Source organism: Salmo salar, chromosome ssa09, assembly GCF_905237065.1.
Source record: "Salmo salar chromosome ssa09, Ssal_v3.1, whole genome shotgun sequence".
Lineage (NCBI taxonomy): Eukaryota > Metazoa > Chordata > Actinopteri > Salmoniformes > Salmonidae > Salmo > Salmo salar.
Genome location: NC_059450.1, coordinates 55434634 through 55450408, shown reverse-complemented (window position 1 = coordinate 55450408; position 15775 = coordinate 55434634). Strand labels below are relative to the sequence as shown.

Below are 15775 nucleotides of genomic sequence, written 5' to 3'. Positions count from 1 at the left end.
GCCCGTCAGGAAGTCCAGGATCCAGTTGCAGAGGGAGGTGTTTAGTCCCAGGGTCCTTAGCTTAGTGATGAGCTTTGAGGGCATTGTGGTGTTGAACACTGAGCTGTAGTCAATTAATAGCATTCTCACATAGGAGTTCCTTTTGTCCAGGTGGGAAAGGGCAGTGTGGAGTGCAATAGAGATTGCATCTTCTGTGGATCTGCTGAGACGGTATGCAAATTGGAGTGGGTCAAGGGTTTCTGGGATAATGGTGTTGATGTGAGCCATAACCAGTCTTTCAAAGCACTTCATGGATACAGACGTGAGTGCTACGGGTTGGTAGTCATTTTGGCAGGTTGCCTTAGTGTTCTTGCGCACAGGGACTATGGTGGTCTGCTTGAAACATGTTGGTATTACAGACTCAGTCAGAGACAGTTTGAAAATGTCAGTGAAGACACTTGCCAGTTGGTCAGCGCATGCTCGGTGTACACAGCCTGGTAATCTGTCTGGCCCTGAATGTTGACCTGTTCAAAGGTCTTACTCACATCGGCTACGGAGAGCGTGATCACAGTCATCCGGAACAGCTGATGCTCTCATGCATGTTTCAGTGTTACTTGCCTCGAAGCGAGCATAGAAGTAATTTAGCTGTGCTTCCCTTTGTAGTCTGAAATATTTTCCAAGCTCTGCCACATCCGTTGAGCGTCAGAGCCGGTGTAGTACAATTCAATCTAGGTCCTGTATTGACGCTTTGCCTGTTTGATGGTTCGTCGGAGGGCATAGTGGGACTTCTTATAAGCTTCCGGGTTAGAGTCCCGCTTCTTGAAAGCGGCAGCTCTACCCTTTAGCTCAGTGCGGATGTTGCCTGTAATCCATGACTTCTGGTTGGGGTATGTACGTAGAGTCACTGTGGGGACGATGTCATCGATGCACTTATTGATGAGGCCAGTGACTGATGTGGTGTACTCCTCAATGCCATCGGAAGAATCCCAGAACATATTCCAGTCTGTGCTAGCAAAACAGTCCTGTAGTTTAGCATCTGCTTCATCTGACCACTTTTTTATTTACCAAATCACTGGTGCTTGAGTGTTGATCTCTGCAGCTCCAATCCCAAGAAGCGAAGCCACCTCCTTTTTAACAGAAAATATTTATAGATCTCCAAAAGCTTGTTGGCGCTTTAAGAAAAGGTTTATGGTTTGATGGGTGGTGTGAAACAGGTCCTGTCATGTGCTGTGATGTGTGAAGGACCACACACTGGGTTCTATACCTGCTTCCTGCTGGGATGTCATTGTGTTATTGGGATGTTGTGTTGGTGCACCGTGCGCAGGAATGTGTATTGTGCGTGTGTGCCTGCTTGCGAGTATGCTGTCTCTGTGTAAGTGTGTGTGTTGTTGCTTCATCTGTGCTTGTGTCCTGCCTTAAATCTATAGGCGTGTGTTTGTGTCAGACTCAGCATGTGTGTACTTTCGATTCAGCCAATCAACAACCTTCCCCCGACTGTTGGCAGCACTCCCTGGTGTCATTAGGCCTACCTACCTACCTACCTACCTACCTACCTACCTACCTACCTACCTTTATATAATGATAGATCCTCTCCACTGATGTGAAGTGAGCCTCAGTCTCTGACAGCAGCCTCACAGTGAACTGAAAAAGACCAGTCAGCTGAAGGAGAGAGACAGAGAGGGAGATAGAGATGAAAGCAAGAGAAGCGATAAGTCAATGATTAATCAACCTAGACCCACGTCAACACTCGTGTTCATCCCAGTTTGCAATGATACCCTATGAATGAATGAGCAGCACAAACCATAAACCTTTACGACCCCTATAGACAGATATGCTGATAAGGCTATACTTCTCCATTCAGCTCAATCAATTTCAATTCATAGTTCCCTAAGAGGGAGCTCCTTCCCACGCCTGTAGTAATCCCACAGTGAAATTATAAATTAGACATCAAAAAGCCTTCATAAAAACCTTTCCATTAAAGGGGCAGTCAAAATAATTAAACCATAGCAAAGATAAACTCTAACATTGTGTGTGCATGTTTACATGTGTGTGCATTTGCGTGTGTGTACGTCCATGCGTGTGTATGTGTACCTGCACGGCGTAGAATATAGCCAAGCCTGCGTAGGCTGGAGGGGTTCTGATTGTGCATGAAAACGATGAGCAGGGCTACGGTGGTGATGAGAGTCATGCTGATCAGGTCCAGTCGTACAGCCAGCCAGCGCATAGCACAGCTAAACAGGTAGTGGGAGGCCTGGTTGGTGTCCAGTAAAGCCTGGTACCTGAGATACACAGCGTTAAACCACTAAGAACGGTTAGTGACAGTCAACAGACTAATAACAGACTTCGTGGAAGTCAACAGACCAATAACAGACTTAGTCAGTCAACGGGCAAATAGCAGACTTGGTGAGAGTCAAAGGGCCAATAACAAGGGACTTGGTGAGAGTCGAGGGAGGCCAGGCCAAACATGTTGAACCAAGAACACATGCATTAAAGGGATACTTCGGGATTTTGGCAAAGATCATTTTTATGTCTCTGTGTCTAGTATGAAGGAAGTTAGAGGTAGTTTCGCGAGCCAATTCTAACTAGCATCATTGCGAGGAAATTCCTTCAAAAAAATTGTATCCACGCGTTCATCTGACTTTGGAGGAGTAGATAAAGGGCCCCATTGCCAAAATTCCGATGTATCCCTTTAAGGGGCTGGTAACCTGGACATATGTGCTGTGCTAGCCAGGCTTCTACTCTCCTCACCTATAAGCCTGCCTGGCACACATGGGTTTCAATGGGAGGCTGGCTTCCCTAACCAACTTGTATGATAGAGGCTGCCCAGTACCCACATTAGCTCAGCAGAAATTAAATGCTACTTAACTCAAACTCCAGGAAATGTTACTTAGGGACGTTAACTCATTATTAATTGTGCCATTTGGTAGACTTCTGGTGGGCTAAGCTCATTGGAAATGAACTGTCAAAACAAATGTCTCAACAGTGTTTGAACACACGTCCCATGACAGACAAAGGAAGTGTCTTCCTAGCAACGCTATATATTAGTGTACTGTTAGTGAGAGATAAATTAAGTGTCTAACTTTAAACGTTATATATTAGTTTACCTCTAATGACAGATAAAGGACATGTCTTCCTATGAACACTATACACTGAGTATACAAAACATTAGGAACACCTTCCTAATATTGAGTTGCCCTCAGAACAGCTTTAATTAGTCAGAGCATGGACTCTACAAAGTGTCGAAAGTGTTCCACAGGGATGATGGCCCATGTTGACTCCAATTCTTCCTACAGTTGTTTCAAGTTGGCTGGATGTTCTTCTGGTGGTGGAAACATTTTTGATACACTAAGGAAACTATTGATTGTGAAAACCCCAGCAGCGTCGTAGTTCTTGACACCCACCGGTGTGCCTGGCACCTACTACCATACCCCGTTCAAAGGCACATAAATCTTTTGTCTTGCCAATTCTGTTCTCACCTGTTCAAAAAGTAATCTCCTCTGCCATAGGCGTGAGTGGTGGACAGCCCCTGGAGACTGCTGGTGATGTGCGAGGTGAAAGGTGATTGGCTGATGTTCTTTAGACCTTCAGTTCACGAATCAGAACCCTAGTCAGACAAACAGGAAGTGGAACGTCAAGTCTATTACATATAAACATAACAGAGCACCACTTTAAGGATGGTAAAAAAAAGTACATTCACTCAGCATTTCTCGAATCTCTACACTGTGACTCCCAGCCAACAATGTTTGAGCACAAAACACACTTTTTTCTACAACAGCCTTGTGAAGTATCTAGGGATGGGGATCAAGGAAAGGATTGAGAAACACTGCATTATACAGTTGAAGTCGGAAGTTTACATACACCTTAGCCAAATACATTTAAACTCAGTTTTTCACAATTCCTGATATTTAATCCTAGTAAAAATGCCCTTTCTTAGGTCAGTCAGGATCACCACTTTATTTTAAGAATGTGAAATGTCAGAATAACAGTCGAGAGAATGATTTATTTCAGCTTTTATTTCTTTCATCACATTCCCAGTGGGTCAGAAGTTTACATACACTCAATTAGTATTTGGTAGCATTGCCTTTAAATTGTTTAACTTGGGTCAAACATTTGGGTAGCCTTCCACAAGCTTCCCACAATAAGTTGGGTGAATTTTGGCCCATTCCTCCTGACAGAGCTGGTGTAACTGAGTCAGGTTTGTAGGCCTCCTTGCTCGCACACGCTTTTTCAGTTCTGCCCACAAATGTTCTATAGCATTGACGTCAAGGCTTTGTGATGGCCACTCCAATACCTTGACTTTGTTGTCCTTAAGCCATTTTTCCACAACTTTGGAGTATGCTTGGGGTCATTGTCCATTTGGAAGACCCATTTGCGACCAGGCTTTAACTTCCTGACTGATGTCTTGAGATGTTGCTTCAATATATCTACATAATTGTCCCCCCTCATGATGCCATATATTTTGTGAAGTGCATCAGTCCCTCCTGCAGCAAAGCACCCCCACAACATGATGCTGCCACCCCCGTGCTTACCGGTTGGGATGGTGTTCTTCGGCTTGCAAGCCTCCCCCTTTTCCCTGCAAACATAATGATGGTCATTATGGCCAAACAGTTCTATTTTTGTTTCATCAGACCAGAGGACATTTCTCCAAAAAGTACGATCTTTGTCCCATGTGCAGTTGCAAACCATAGTCTGGCTTTTGTATGGCAGTTTTGGAGCAGTGGCTTCTTCCTTGCTGAGCAGTCTTTCAGGTTATGTCGATATAGGACTCGTTTTACTGTGGATATAGATACATTTGTTCCTGTTTCCTCCAGCATCTTCACAAGGTCCTTTGCTCCTGTCCTGGGATTGATTTGCACTTAACGCACCAAAGTACGTTCATCTCTAGGAGACAGAACGCGTCTCCTTCCTGAGCAGTATGACGGCTGCATGGTCCCATGGTGTTTATACTTGCGTACAATTGTTTGTACAGAGGAACGTGGTAGCTTCAGGCGTTTGGAAATTGCTCCCAAGGATTAACCAGACTTGTGGAGATCTACAATTCTTTTTCTGAGGTCTTGGCTGATATCTTTTGATTTTCCCATGATGTCAAGCAAAGAGGCACTGAGTTTGAAGGTAGGCCTTGAAATTGGGGGGGTTGAAAAACGAGTTTTAATGACTCCAACCGAAGTGCATGTAAACCTCCGACTTCAACTGTAACTCCAATGACGGTGTAGTTATCTGACAGGTTAGTGGACTATGATATGATGAGAGGACACAGGGAGTCAGAGTATAATTCTGCCCAGGACAACCATTTCCTGGCACAGCTCGGGCCATTTCTGGGCTCCGCTAGAATCATTTCTGATTTTATGAGCCGCACACCCACACTACCACGACGCGCGAGAGAGGGGTTTATTGACAAAGGAGAGGTGGAGTTCTACTTTTAGGTCCATAGATAGGATTGGCTGCACATGTGAATAACAAATCTGTCCATAAATGAATCATCCCTTTTTCTCATAAAGTGCAGGAATAGGACAGAGCATGAAACAACATGACACTTGTCCTTGTTCTGAGGTTTCCTACACAAACATGTTTATGCAGATGGTACCTTCATCTATCGATACCAACTGGCAAAGTAAACCACATCAACAAAGGATTCGTGTCCCAAATGGCACACTATTCCCTATATAGTGTGGGCCTTGGTCATAGGTAGTGCACTATATAGGGAATAGGGTGCTTTTTGGGTTTGCTTTTAAACGAGGTAACCGGTTTGATGAGATTCAGATGAGTCACGTTGAATATCAAATATTGAATATCAAATCAAAGAAGTTGTTGAGTTGTGACTGCACGCCATTTCATCACATTTACTTTTTCGCATTTATTTCATCACGCTAGATGTGACCCATACAGGGGAAAAACGACCTTTTTGTTTGGGTGTTTCCCCAAAAGCTGCAATTTTTCTATCTTGTGAATCAAACATGATTCTTTTCCCACTGATTTTGTATATTACCCAAAAGACCTACAGAACCCTAATCCATCTCTACACTTCTTATATTTTAATCAACACACGTAGGCATGCACACTCACACACATACAGCCAACATAATCCCGCTCGTCTAAATTGATTGGTTGGAGCCTGACCTGGAGACGCGGTTGACAATGAGGAGGAAAGCTTCCAGGGGCAAGAGGGAGAGCAGGAACCAGGGGAATATGATGCACACCATGGCCAGGCATAAAAGCACCATGGTCAAGTTCTGGAGCAGCATCTCAGCACGCATGGCCAGACGGACGTCCACTGTGGATGGAGAGGGAGAGAGAGATAGACAAAGAGATCGAGAGAAAAAGGGAGATAGAAAGAGATACAGAGAGGGAGAGAGAAAACAACAACTATGTCACGCCCTGACCATAGAGAGCCCTCTATTCTCTATGGTGTTTAGGTCAGAGCATGACTAGGGGGGTGTTCTAGTCACTGATTTTCTATGTGGCTGGGTTGTATGGTTCCCAATTAGAGGCAGCTGAATATCATTGTCTCTAGTTGGAGATCATATTTAAGTGGATCATTGGTGCCACCTGCTTTGTTGGGATATTGTGTTAGTGTTTTGAGTGAGTGCATGTAGCACTACGGTACTTCACGGTCATTGTTTGTTTCTTGGTTTGTTTAAGTTTCACAAAAATAAAGATGTGGAACTCCAATCATGCTGCGCCTCTCTCCTCACAACCTTGACAGAATATCCCACCAATGCAGGACCAAGCAACGTGTTATGGAGGTTAAGGAGTTTTGGACATGGGAGGAAATCATGTCCGGATGTGAGACCCTTCCTTGGAAGGAGACACCAAGGAAGGGGACGGTGGCCACAGAAAACCCAAGATTGTTTTGGGGGGGGCACGGGGGGTGGTCGGCGGAGCAGCGGAGAGAGGAAGAGCGGGTCATCAGACCGGTGCCATCTGTGCCAGCTCCCCGTAGACACCCTAAAGAGCCAGACTGTCAGGGAGGCGATAGAGAAGTTGGGAGAGAGAGATGAGAGAGATGTTGGTCAAGTGTGTTCTGCTCAACATTCGACCTGAAAAGCTTGTCAGCAGTCTGGTGAAGTCTGTGCCGGCTTCACGCATCTGGCCTCCAGTGCGCCTTCCCAGTCCGGTACGTCCTGTGCCAGCTCCCCGCACTCGCCCTGAAGTGCGTGTCACCAATCCGATGCCACCTGTGCCGGCTCCACGCACCAGGCCCCCAGTGTGCCTCCCCAGCCCGGTACGTCCTGTGCCGGCTCCCCGCACTTGCCCTGAAGTGCGTGTCACCAGTCCGGTTCCACCTGTGCCAGCTCCCCGCACCCGCCCTGAAGTGCGTGTCACCAGTCCGGTGCCACCTGTGCCGGCTCCACGCACCAGGCCTCCAGTGCGCCTCCCCAGTCCCACTCCAAGGCCGGAGCGTTCCTCTGTGCCGGTGCCTAGTCCAGGCACAGTGTCCAGTCCAGCTCTGGAGGCCAGATGCGTGAGTGCCCAGTCCGGGCGCGGCACTGGAGGCCAGATGCGTGAGTGCCCAGTCCGGGCGCGGCCTTCAACCCAGCTCCATGGCCGGAGCCTTCCTCGGCGCCGGTGCCCAGTCCAGGCACGGCGTCCAACCCAGCTCCATGGCCGGAGCCTTCCTCTGCGCCGGTGCCCAGTCCAGGCATGGCGTCCAACCCAGCTCCATGCGCCGGTGCCCAGTCCGGGCGCGGCGTCCAACCCAGCTCCATGGCCGGAGCCTTCCCCAGCGCCGGTGCCCAGTCCAGGCGCGGCGTTCAACCCAGCTCCATGGCCGACACTAGTCATCCCCCCCTACCCTCCCCATTTGGTTTCAGGTTTTGTCGGCCGGAGTTCGCACCTTCGGGGGGTAATGTCACGCCCTGACCATACTCAGTGCGCTGAGTATGAAGTCAAGGCAAATCATTGGGTGCCTCACCCTCGTCCATGTCACGGGAGAAGCGGGTGAGGATGCGGCCCAGAGGTGTTGTGTCAAAGAAGCGCATGGGGCTCAGAATGAGGCGGTGGAATAGCTTGTCGTGGAGCACCGAGGCAGCCCGAACAGTGCACTGTCAGACAGAAACACAGATGTGTTCCAACAAGGAGCCAGACACAACATAAACATAACAAATACATCGAAACAGTCATAACTCTGGTAAACAGATTGTCGGCACTCAGGAAAGCTTTATCAAACACCCAGACGAAACAAATGCAAAACATAATAGCAGTAGAGATTAGAGAATCGTTGCCAGCATACACAGCTATGTACACATACTAACAGCCATATGACACATATGCTATGTTGCTAATGCTAGCTAGCTTGTTCTTGGATGCAAACATTGGTGAAATGTCAGAACAATTCAGTGAACACAACAGCCAACTTGTGGAGGCCCTGTGAGCATTTGACCCAGAGTGCCATGACTTTCTAGATGTGGAAAAGGTGAAAGAAACAAAACAGATTTGACGGAAGCTGAGTTTAGTGTCGCTCAGCAGTTTTTGTAGACTGAAATCGCCCACTCCGGCTCCAATGGGACAAATGGACTTCACTTGATATCCTGCAACGATACTCTGGGCATTTTTCCACTATGCCAACCGTGCTGACCGCATTTTACATGGATTGACTTTTGGGGCGTACACAGCTACATGCGAGAATATATTTCCCACTTTGACAAACGTGTTCAGTCATGACAGGAGAAGCATGATACACCTGAGGAATGCTCAACTAATCCAGCTGGCATTTGAGGGGGATCTTACAAGAAGATTTCAGGGAGAACGTTATGATCGATTACCCAGGAAGTTCCACAGAGCATCAAGGAGGCTGGAACTCTTTTGAAAAGGTAAGAAAATCGAGCTGGTTGGTTTGTATCCAAATCTTGGTGGTATAGCCAGTGGCATTATTTCAGCAAAAACCTAGGGTATGGGATGGCAAAATGACATCCTTAGCCAGTCTATAGGCCTACAGGTTTTCAGTGGCCTTGCTTTAGTGTATAGGGCACCGTCCATGGTACTGATAGAGCGCAACAGCAATTTTGTGCCTACATGTCACTTCACACTCAATGTTCTAGGAATTTGAACTTATTGTGGTATAGCGTAGAGCTGTGGCAGTCATGACATTTTGTCAGACGGTTATTGTCATACACAAGACTGCCGAGTCTCACGGTAGTTGACTGCAATTAACATCACAATAAATCCATTATTTATTTTAGTCAGGTCTAAAGACACATTAGGATATGAAAAAAAATATTTCAGAAAAACAGAATATGAGTTGGCCTACATGGATGTCAATGCTCCATGCCATAGCCTGTAGGCGTGTTCAATTAGCTGACAAGATATACTTATAAGTCCCATTACATTTTATATTATATAATTTTATAGTTAGAAGAATATAATTGAACTTCACTGAATAAAACAGAAAGGATATTTTTCCCATTCCGGAGAGAGTGCGCATATGAATTGAATTTGCATTGATGTCATAGTGGTTAGAGGGACAATAGAGCCCTGAGTACCAGGCCATTAGGACCTGATGGTCCTAAGTGAGTTGGGTACTACTAAAGCATGTCCAGAGTGCATTACAGGAGATTACCATGACTCAACGATCACGTGGAATTTTACTGCGGTCATGACTCATGACTGCCAGTGTGGCGGTCACCGGAACAGCTCTAGTATATCGTGATAAGCATAATTTAATATAACTCAAATGCAAGGACCCAAATGACACCCCTGGGTATAACTGCATGGTGCGTTATACAATGGTGCGTTTCATCATTATGGTTCTCTTAGTTGGTTTTCGTGGAACTGTACGTGTTGGAAACGTGTTTATGGTAGGCTGGCATTGCTTAATTGATTACGTGGGTGGAATTTGATCCACAGAAGTGTATTGTGCCATATCACAACATGCTGCTGAACTCATGAGCGCCATGATTTTACATGTTTGAGGCAGTCCTATAGGCCTATTTATTTGGTAAGACAGCAGTGCATGGCTACGTCTCACTATAGTAGGCTGCAGGCTATGCTTTGGTTATTTGGATCTCCATTCGCCTTTTGTTCACTGTGTTTGTTTACTGTTAATGTAACTAGCCTAAATATAGATTGTGTCATGCCTTTATCAATCTGATATTTTGTTTGCTAGGCTTAAATTGGTACCTCTGTTTTCTTCAGTTGGCAATCATTTGTTCGCATTCGCAGTATTCTAAGCCAAACTGCTATTAGTATTTTTGTTTGCATGCATGAACAACTAGGCTACTACTTTCAGCATTTAGTTTGCATTATTTTGGTAAAACGGCTGTGTAGGGCTGCATGTAGGGCTGCGTGTAGGGCTGCATTCACATAGGCTGTTTGTAATGGGTGAATTAGATTAGCCTACAGATTTCACGCCAACCTGTCACTTCAAAAGCACTCAATGGTCTTGGAGTCTCTTCATTTGAACTTTGTTTATTGTGGTTGTAACGACCGTCGCAATGAGGGGACCAAGGTGCAGCGTGTTCATCTTGATATTTATTTTTACTCAGAACACTTAAACAAAATAATAAACAATGGAAACGAAAGCGCACAGTTCTGTCAGGTAAAACACAAAACAACTACCCACAAAACACAGGTGGAAAAAAGGCTGCCTAAGTATGGTTCCCAATCAGAGACAACGATAGACAGCTGCCTCTGATTGGAAACCATACCTGGCCAAAACATAGAAATATAAATACCTAGAATGCCCACCCCATATCACACCCTGACCTAACTAAACAGAGAAAAACGTCTCTCTCAGGTCAGGGCGTGACAGTGGTATAGCATGATATAAGCACAATTCAATTTAATTAAAATGCAAGAACCCCGGAAAATCAAATGAAATCAAATTTATTTGTCACATACACATGGTTAGCAGGTGTTAATGCAAGTGTAGCCAAATGCTTGTGCTTCTAGTTCCGACCATGCAGTAATATCTAACAAGTAATCTACCAATTCCACAACAACTACCTTGTACACACAAGTGTAAAGGAATGAATACGAATATGTACATACAAATATATAAATGAGTGATGGCCGAACGGCATAGGCAAGATGTAACAGATGGTATGGAGTACAGTATATACATATGAGATGAGTATTGTAGGGTATGAAAACATATAAAGCAGCATTGTTTAAGGTGGCTAGTGATACATTACATCAGGATGGCAAGACGCAGTAGATGGTATAGAGTACAGAATATACATATGAGATGAGTAATGTAAGTTATGAAAACATTATATAAAGTGGTTAGTGATACATCTAATTTCATCAAGATGGCACGATGCAGTAGATGGTATGGCGTACAGTATATACATATGAGATGAATAATGTAGCTTATGTAAACATGATCTAATATAAATAATATAAAGTGGCAAGTGATAAATTGATTACATCATTTTTCCCATTATTAAAGTGGCTTGAGTTGAGTCAGTATGTTGGCAGCAGCCACTCAGTGTTAGTGATGGCTGTTTAACAGTCTGATGGCCTTGAGATAGAAGCTGTTTTTCAGTCTCTTGGTTCCAGCTTTGATGCACCTGTACTGACCTCGCCTTCTGGATGTTAGCGGGGTGAACAGGCAGTGGCTCGGGTGGGGTTGCTGTCCTTGATGATCTTTTTGGCCTTCCTGTGACATCGGGTGGTGTAGGTGTCCTGGAGGGCAGGTAGTTTTCACCCGGTGATGCGTTGTGCAGACCTCAATATCCTCTGGAGAGCCTTCCGGTTATGGGCGGAGCAGCTGCCGTACCAGGCAGTGATACAGCCCGACAGGATGCTCTCGATTGTGCATCTGTAAAAGTTTGTGAGTGTTTTTGGTGACAAGACTAATTTCTTCAGCCTCCTGAGGCCTTCTTCACCATGCTGTCTGTGTGGGTGGACCATTTCAGTTTGTCCGTGATGTGTACGCAGAGAAACTTAAAACTCTCCTCCCTCTCCACTACTGTCCCGTCAATGTAGATAGGGGGCTGCTCCCTCTGCTGTTTCCTGAAGTCCACGATCATCTCTTTTATTTTGTTGACATTGAGTGCAAGGTTATTTTCCTGACACCACACTCCGAGGGCCCTCACCACCTCCCTGTACGCCGTCTCGTCGTTGTTGGCAATCAAGCCTACCACTGTAGTGTCGTCTGCAAACTTGATGATTGAGTTGGATGCGTGCATAGCCACGCAGTCATGGGTGAACAGGGAGTACAGGAGAGGGCTGAGAACGCACCCTTGTGGGGACCCAGTGTTGAGGATCAGCAGGGTGGAGATGTTGTTACCTACCCTCACCACCTGGGGGCGGCCCGTTAGGAAGTCCAGGACCCAGTTGCACAGGGCGAGGTTGAAACCCAGGGTCTTGAGCTTAATGACGAGTTTGGAGGGTACTATGGTGTTAAATGCTGAGCTGTAGTCGATGAACAGCATTCTTACATAGCTATACCTCTTGTCCAGATGGGTTAGGGCAGTGTGCAGTGTGATGGCGAGTGCGTCGTCTGTGGACCTATTGGGGCGGTAAGCAAATTGGAGTGGGTCTAGGGGGTCAGGTAGGGTGGAGGTGATATGGTCCTTGACTAGTCTCTCAAAGCACTTCATGATGACGGAAGTGAGTGCTACAGGGCGGTAGTCATTTAGCTCAGTTACCTTAGCTTTCTAAATGTTTCCCCATTGTCGATTTCAACTGCCCCCTGGCGCCGGGCCTGGTCACTGTGCTGTTAAGCAAGTGGAATGTTTCTTGTGTCAGCCGATCTGTCAAATACTCATACATAAATGAATGTCTGGCAGGCTGACACAGAAAGGTTATGACCCTAAGTCTAAGTTAACTCAATGAAAAACGTCTGGCCAATTGTACAGAAATTACTTTCGGCAGGAAAAAACACAGTAAATCTATTAATGGAATATCCAACATCCACACATTCACGTCACAGCTAGGGGTAAAAAAAAAAAAGATTAGCCATCTTTGGAAAGTTAGTGGCACACAATTACGTGGGGACTTGACCTCTGTAATAGGCTGTCAGAAAAGTTTAGCAAAGAAAAGGGGACATATATCCAAATGGACTGGGACACAAACACACACACACACACACACACACACACACACACACACACACACACACACACACACACACACACACACACACACACACACACACACACACACACACACACAAATTATAGCAGAGCAACTCATGAAAACGGCTGAAAGAATAAGACAATTAGAGGGAGTCAAGGTTCTACCACAAACACTTTGCACCTTTTTCCTTTGTAAGGGCCTGAGTGTAAATCAATGAAAACCTGATTACGTCCCAAATGGTACCCTATGAGCTCTTGTCAAAAGTAGTGCACTATACAGGGAATAGGGTGCCATTTGGGAAGCACCCAGTGATGCACTCTCCTTTGACAGGCCAATGAATGGTCAGGACATCGAGATGGGAGAACAATCCACAAGAATAACTCTAAAAGACATTTGAGCAAGATGCTTACCTTGACGAACACTAGCCCCCTCATTGTCTTCAGGAAGAGAGCGGCTCCCATGGTCAGCACATAAACTCTTAAGTAGTATTGAACATGAGGGTTGAGCCTCATGCTATCGTTTGCCAACGCTGCCACCGTTTCATTGGTTTTGTTGTCCAGGATTAATGATGTGTTCTGATAGCAGATGGAGCAACAAATCCCCATGAAGGAAACACACACAGGGCCGCCTCGGAAAAAACAGACTTTATATCTAATGAATGAGATAAATAAAACAAAGTCAGCTGAGTGCTGAATCCAAGACAGAATCCATGAAAGAAGCAGCCTTTCGAATGATGCCGCTATTCCAAACGCATTCTTCAAATCTGACATGGACGACAGCTTTGCAGCACATCTGTTTTTTGGTGGCTCGTCCCTTGTTTTAATTATGTTTACCGCGTTTCTTTTTTAATTACACGTGTTAAGATTAATGCTCTCACTTTCCCCAATACAACTCAGTAATGCGCAGAAGTCGTTTTTCTTGTTGTAGACAAAGCCTCTACAGTATACTGCGACATCCCTCTCAAGGTAGGCAGAAGTTGCCCTTTGCCACTTTTTTTTAATTCTAATGTTTCTAATAAGGATTGGGGGTATGGTAATCTGATCCTAGTTGTGTGTAAGGCCATCATTTTGATCGAGTGGATCATCATTTGAATCCAGTGGATGATCATTTGGATCCAGTGCAAAAAAATACGAAATAAAAAAAATAAAACTCACCCCGCTGCCCTGGTGGATCCAGTAGCTCAGCCACCAGTTACTGAAGGAGATGCAGCCGGTGGTGAAGAGGAAGAGGTTGATAATGAAGGCACAAGGGCCTCCAGCTGCTTTGGCCTTGTACACATCCCAGGCCATTGCGCCAGAGCCATTCTCCTCCTTTTCATGAGCTGGTCTGGAGAGTAAAGAGAAGGAAAGAAGGGCAGAAGGGAGGGAAGGAGGGAAGAAGGAAGGAGGGAAGAAGGAAGGAGGGAAGGAGGGAAGAAGGAAAGAAGGAAGGGAGGGAGGTAAGAAAGAAAGAAAGAAAGAAAGAAAGAAAGAAAGAAAGAAAGAAAGAAAGAAAGAAAGAAAGAAAGAAAAAGAAAGGAATAAAAAAAGAGACCCATGTGAGTCATTTCCTTATTTCAAGCCAACTGTTTTGGAGGGAACACATTAACACATTCTATCCATAGCGGCCGAGTCTCACCTTTCTTTTTCTCCATCGGAGGTCTGGCGACTTTAGCGACAGTTGCGGTGGACTCAACCTTTTCCTCTCCCTCCTTCTCCTTATTTTTCAGGTTATTTTTCACCAGGTTCTAGGAAAGAAAGCCAGAGAGAGCTACAGCATAAGACCCCACAAATCACAGCGAAGCCATAACAATGGCCAGTAAGTAATTTAAACAGATTCGGTGACAGGGTCTTTAGCGGTGCAACACCGGTAAATCAATGCACGCATAAATAATGAAAGGCCTTGTATGAGCTAACATTTCCCAGCCACCCGCTTGGCTTCTCCTGTCTCATGAATTATGCAGGATGGATGTACGATGTCATTGTGTAAAGAGGGATGACAAAGGTGTTTTTACATAAAGGAGAGCTGGACTTGCCTGGTCCCAGATCAGACATTTTTACATTTTAGTCATTTAGCAGACGCTCTTATCCAGAGCGACTTACAGTAGAGTGCATACATTTTTATAAAATTTTTACATACTGGCCCCCCCGTGGGAATCGAACCCACAACCCTGGCATTTCAAGCACCATGCTCTACCAACTGAGCTACAGTTTGTGCTGTCTTGCCAACTCATGCCAATGCATGACAATGACCATAGAAGTTGGCAAGACTAGCCTAGTCACAGATCTGTTAGTAAAACAGCACAAACAGATATGTGACCAGGCTAGTTGGAGGTGCGCTGCGGGGTTGGCATTACCTTCTGCTGTACACTGTTTAAGAGGGTGGCGTAGTAACGGTCTCTTCCCATGAGCTGGGTGCCATGCTCTGCAATCTGCCCTTCCTTCATCAGAATCACGTCGTCACACTCTGCCAGGTACTGAGAGAGAGTCAACACCAGTGATATATGTGATTCTCCTGTTGCAGAATCCTGGGATATAGTATGCTCCTCTATATTTCTATATGGCTCCCTTTCCTCAGCTTTCTCTATTCGGGCCAAATTCTTGTGATCCTTAACTTAGCCATAATACATAAATGTCAATGAGAGATTTGTGTGAAAGCTCAAGTTGCACAATGATCACTGAGCTACTGTATCTACATAGGAAAATGCAAAGTCTAGATTGGGTTTTTCTCATTTCCTTTCACTAGTAGTCCTTTCAGATTAAGCATCCCAAAGATATACAAAAGAGACTAGCTAAGA

At 45.4% G+C, this 15775-nt stretch overlaps 1 pseudogene; it reads right to left on the bottom strand.

The window, feature by feature from the left end:
* The window catches only part of LOC106611494 (ATP-binding cassette sub-family C member 5-like), a 44985-nt pseudogene that overhangs the window by 7076 nt on the left and 22134 nt on the right, over positions 1-15775 (bottom strand).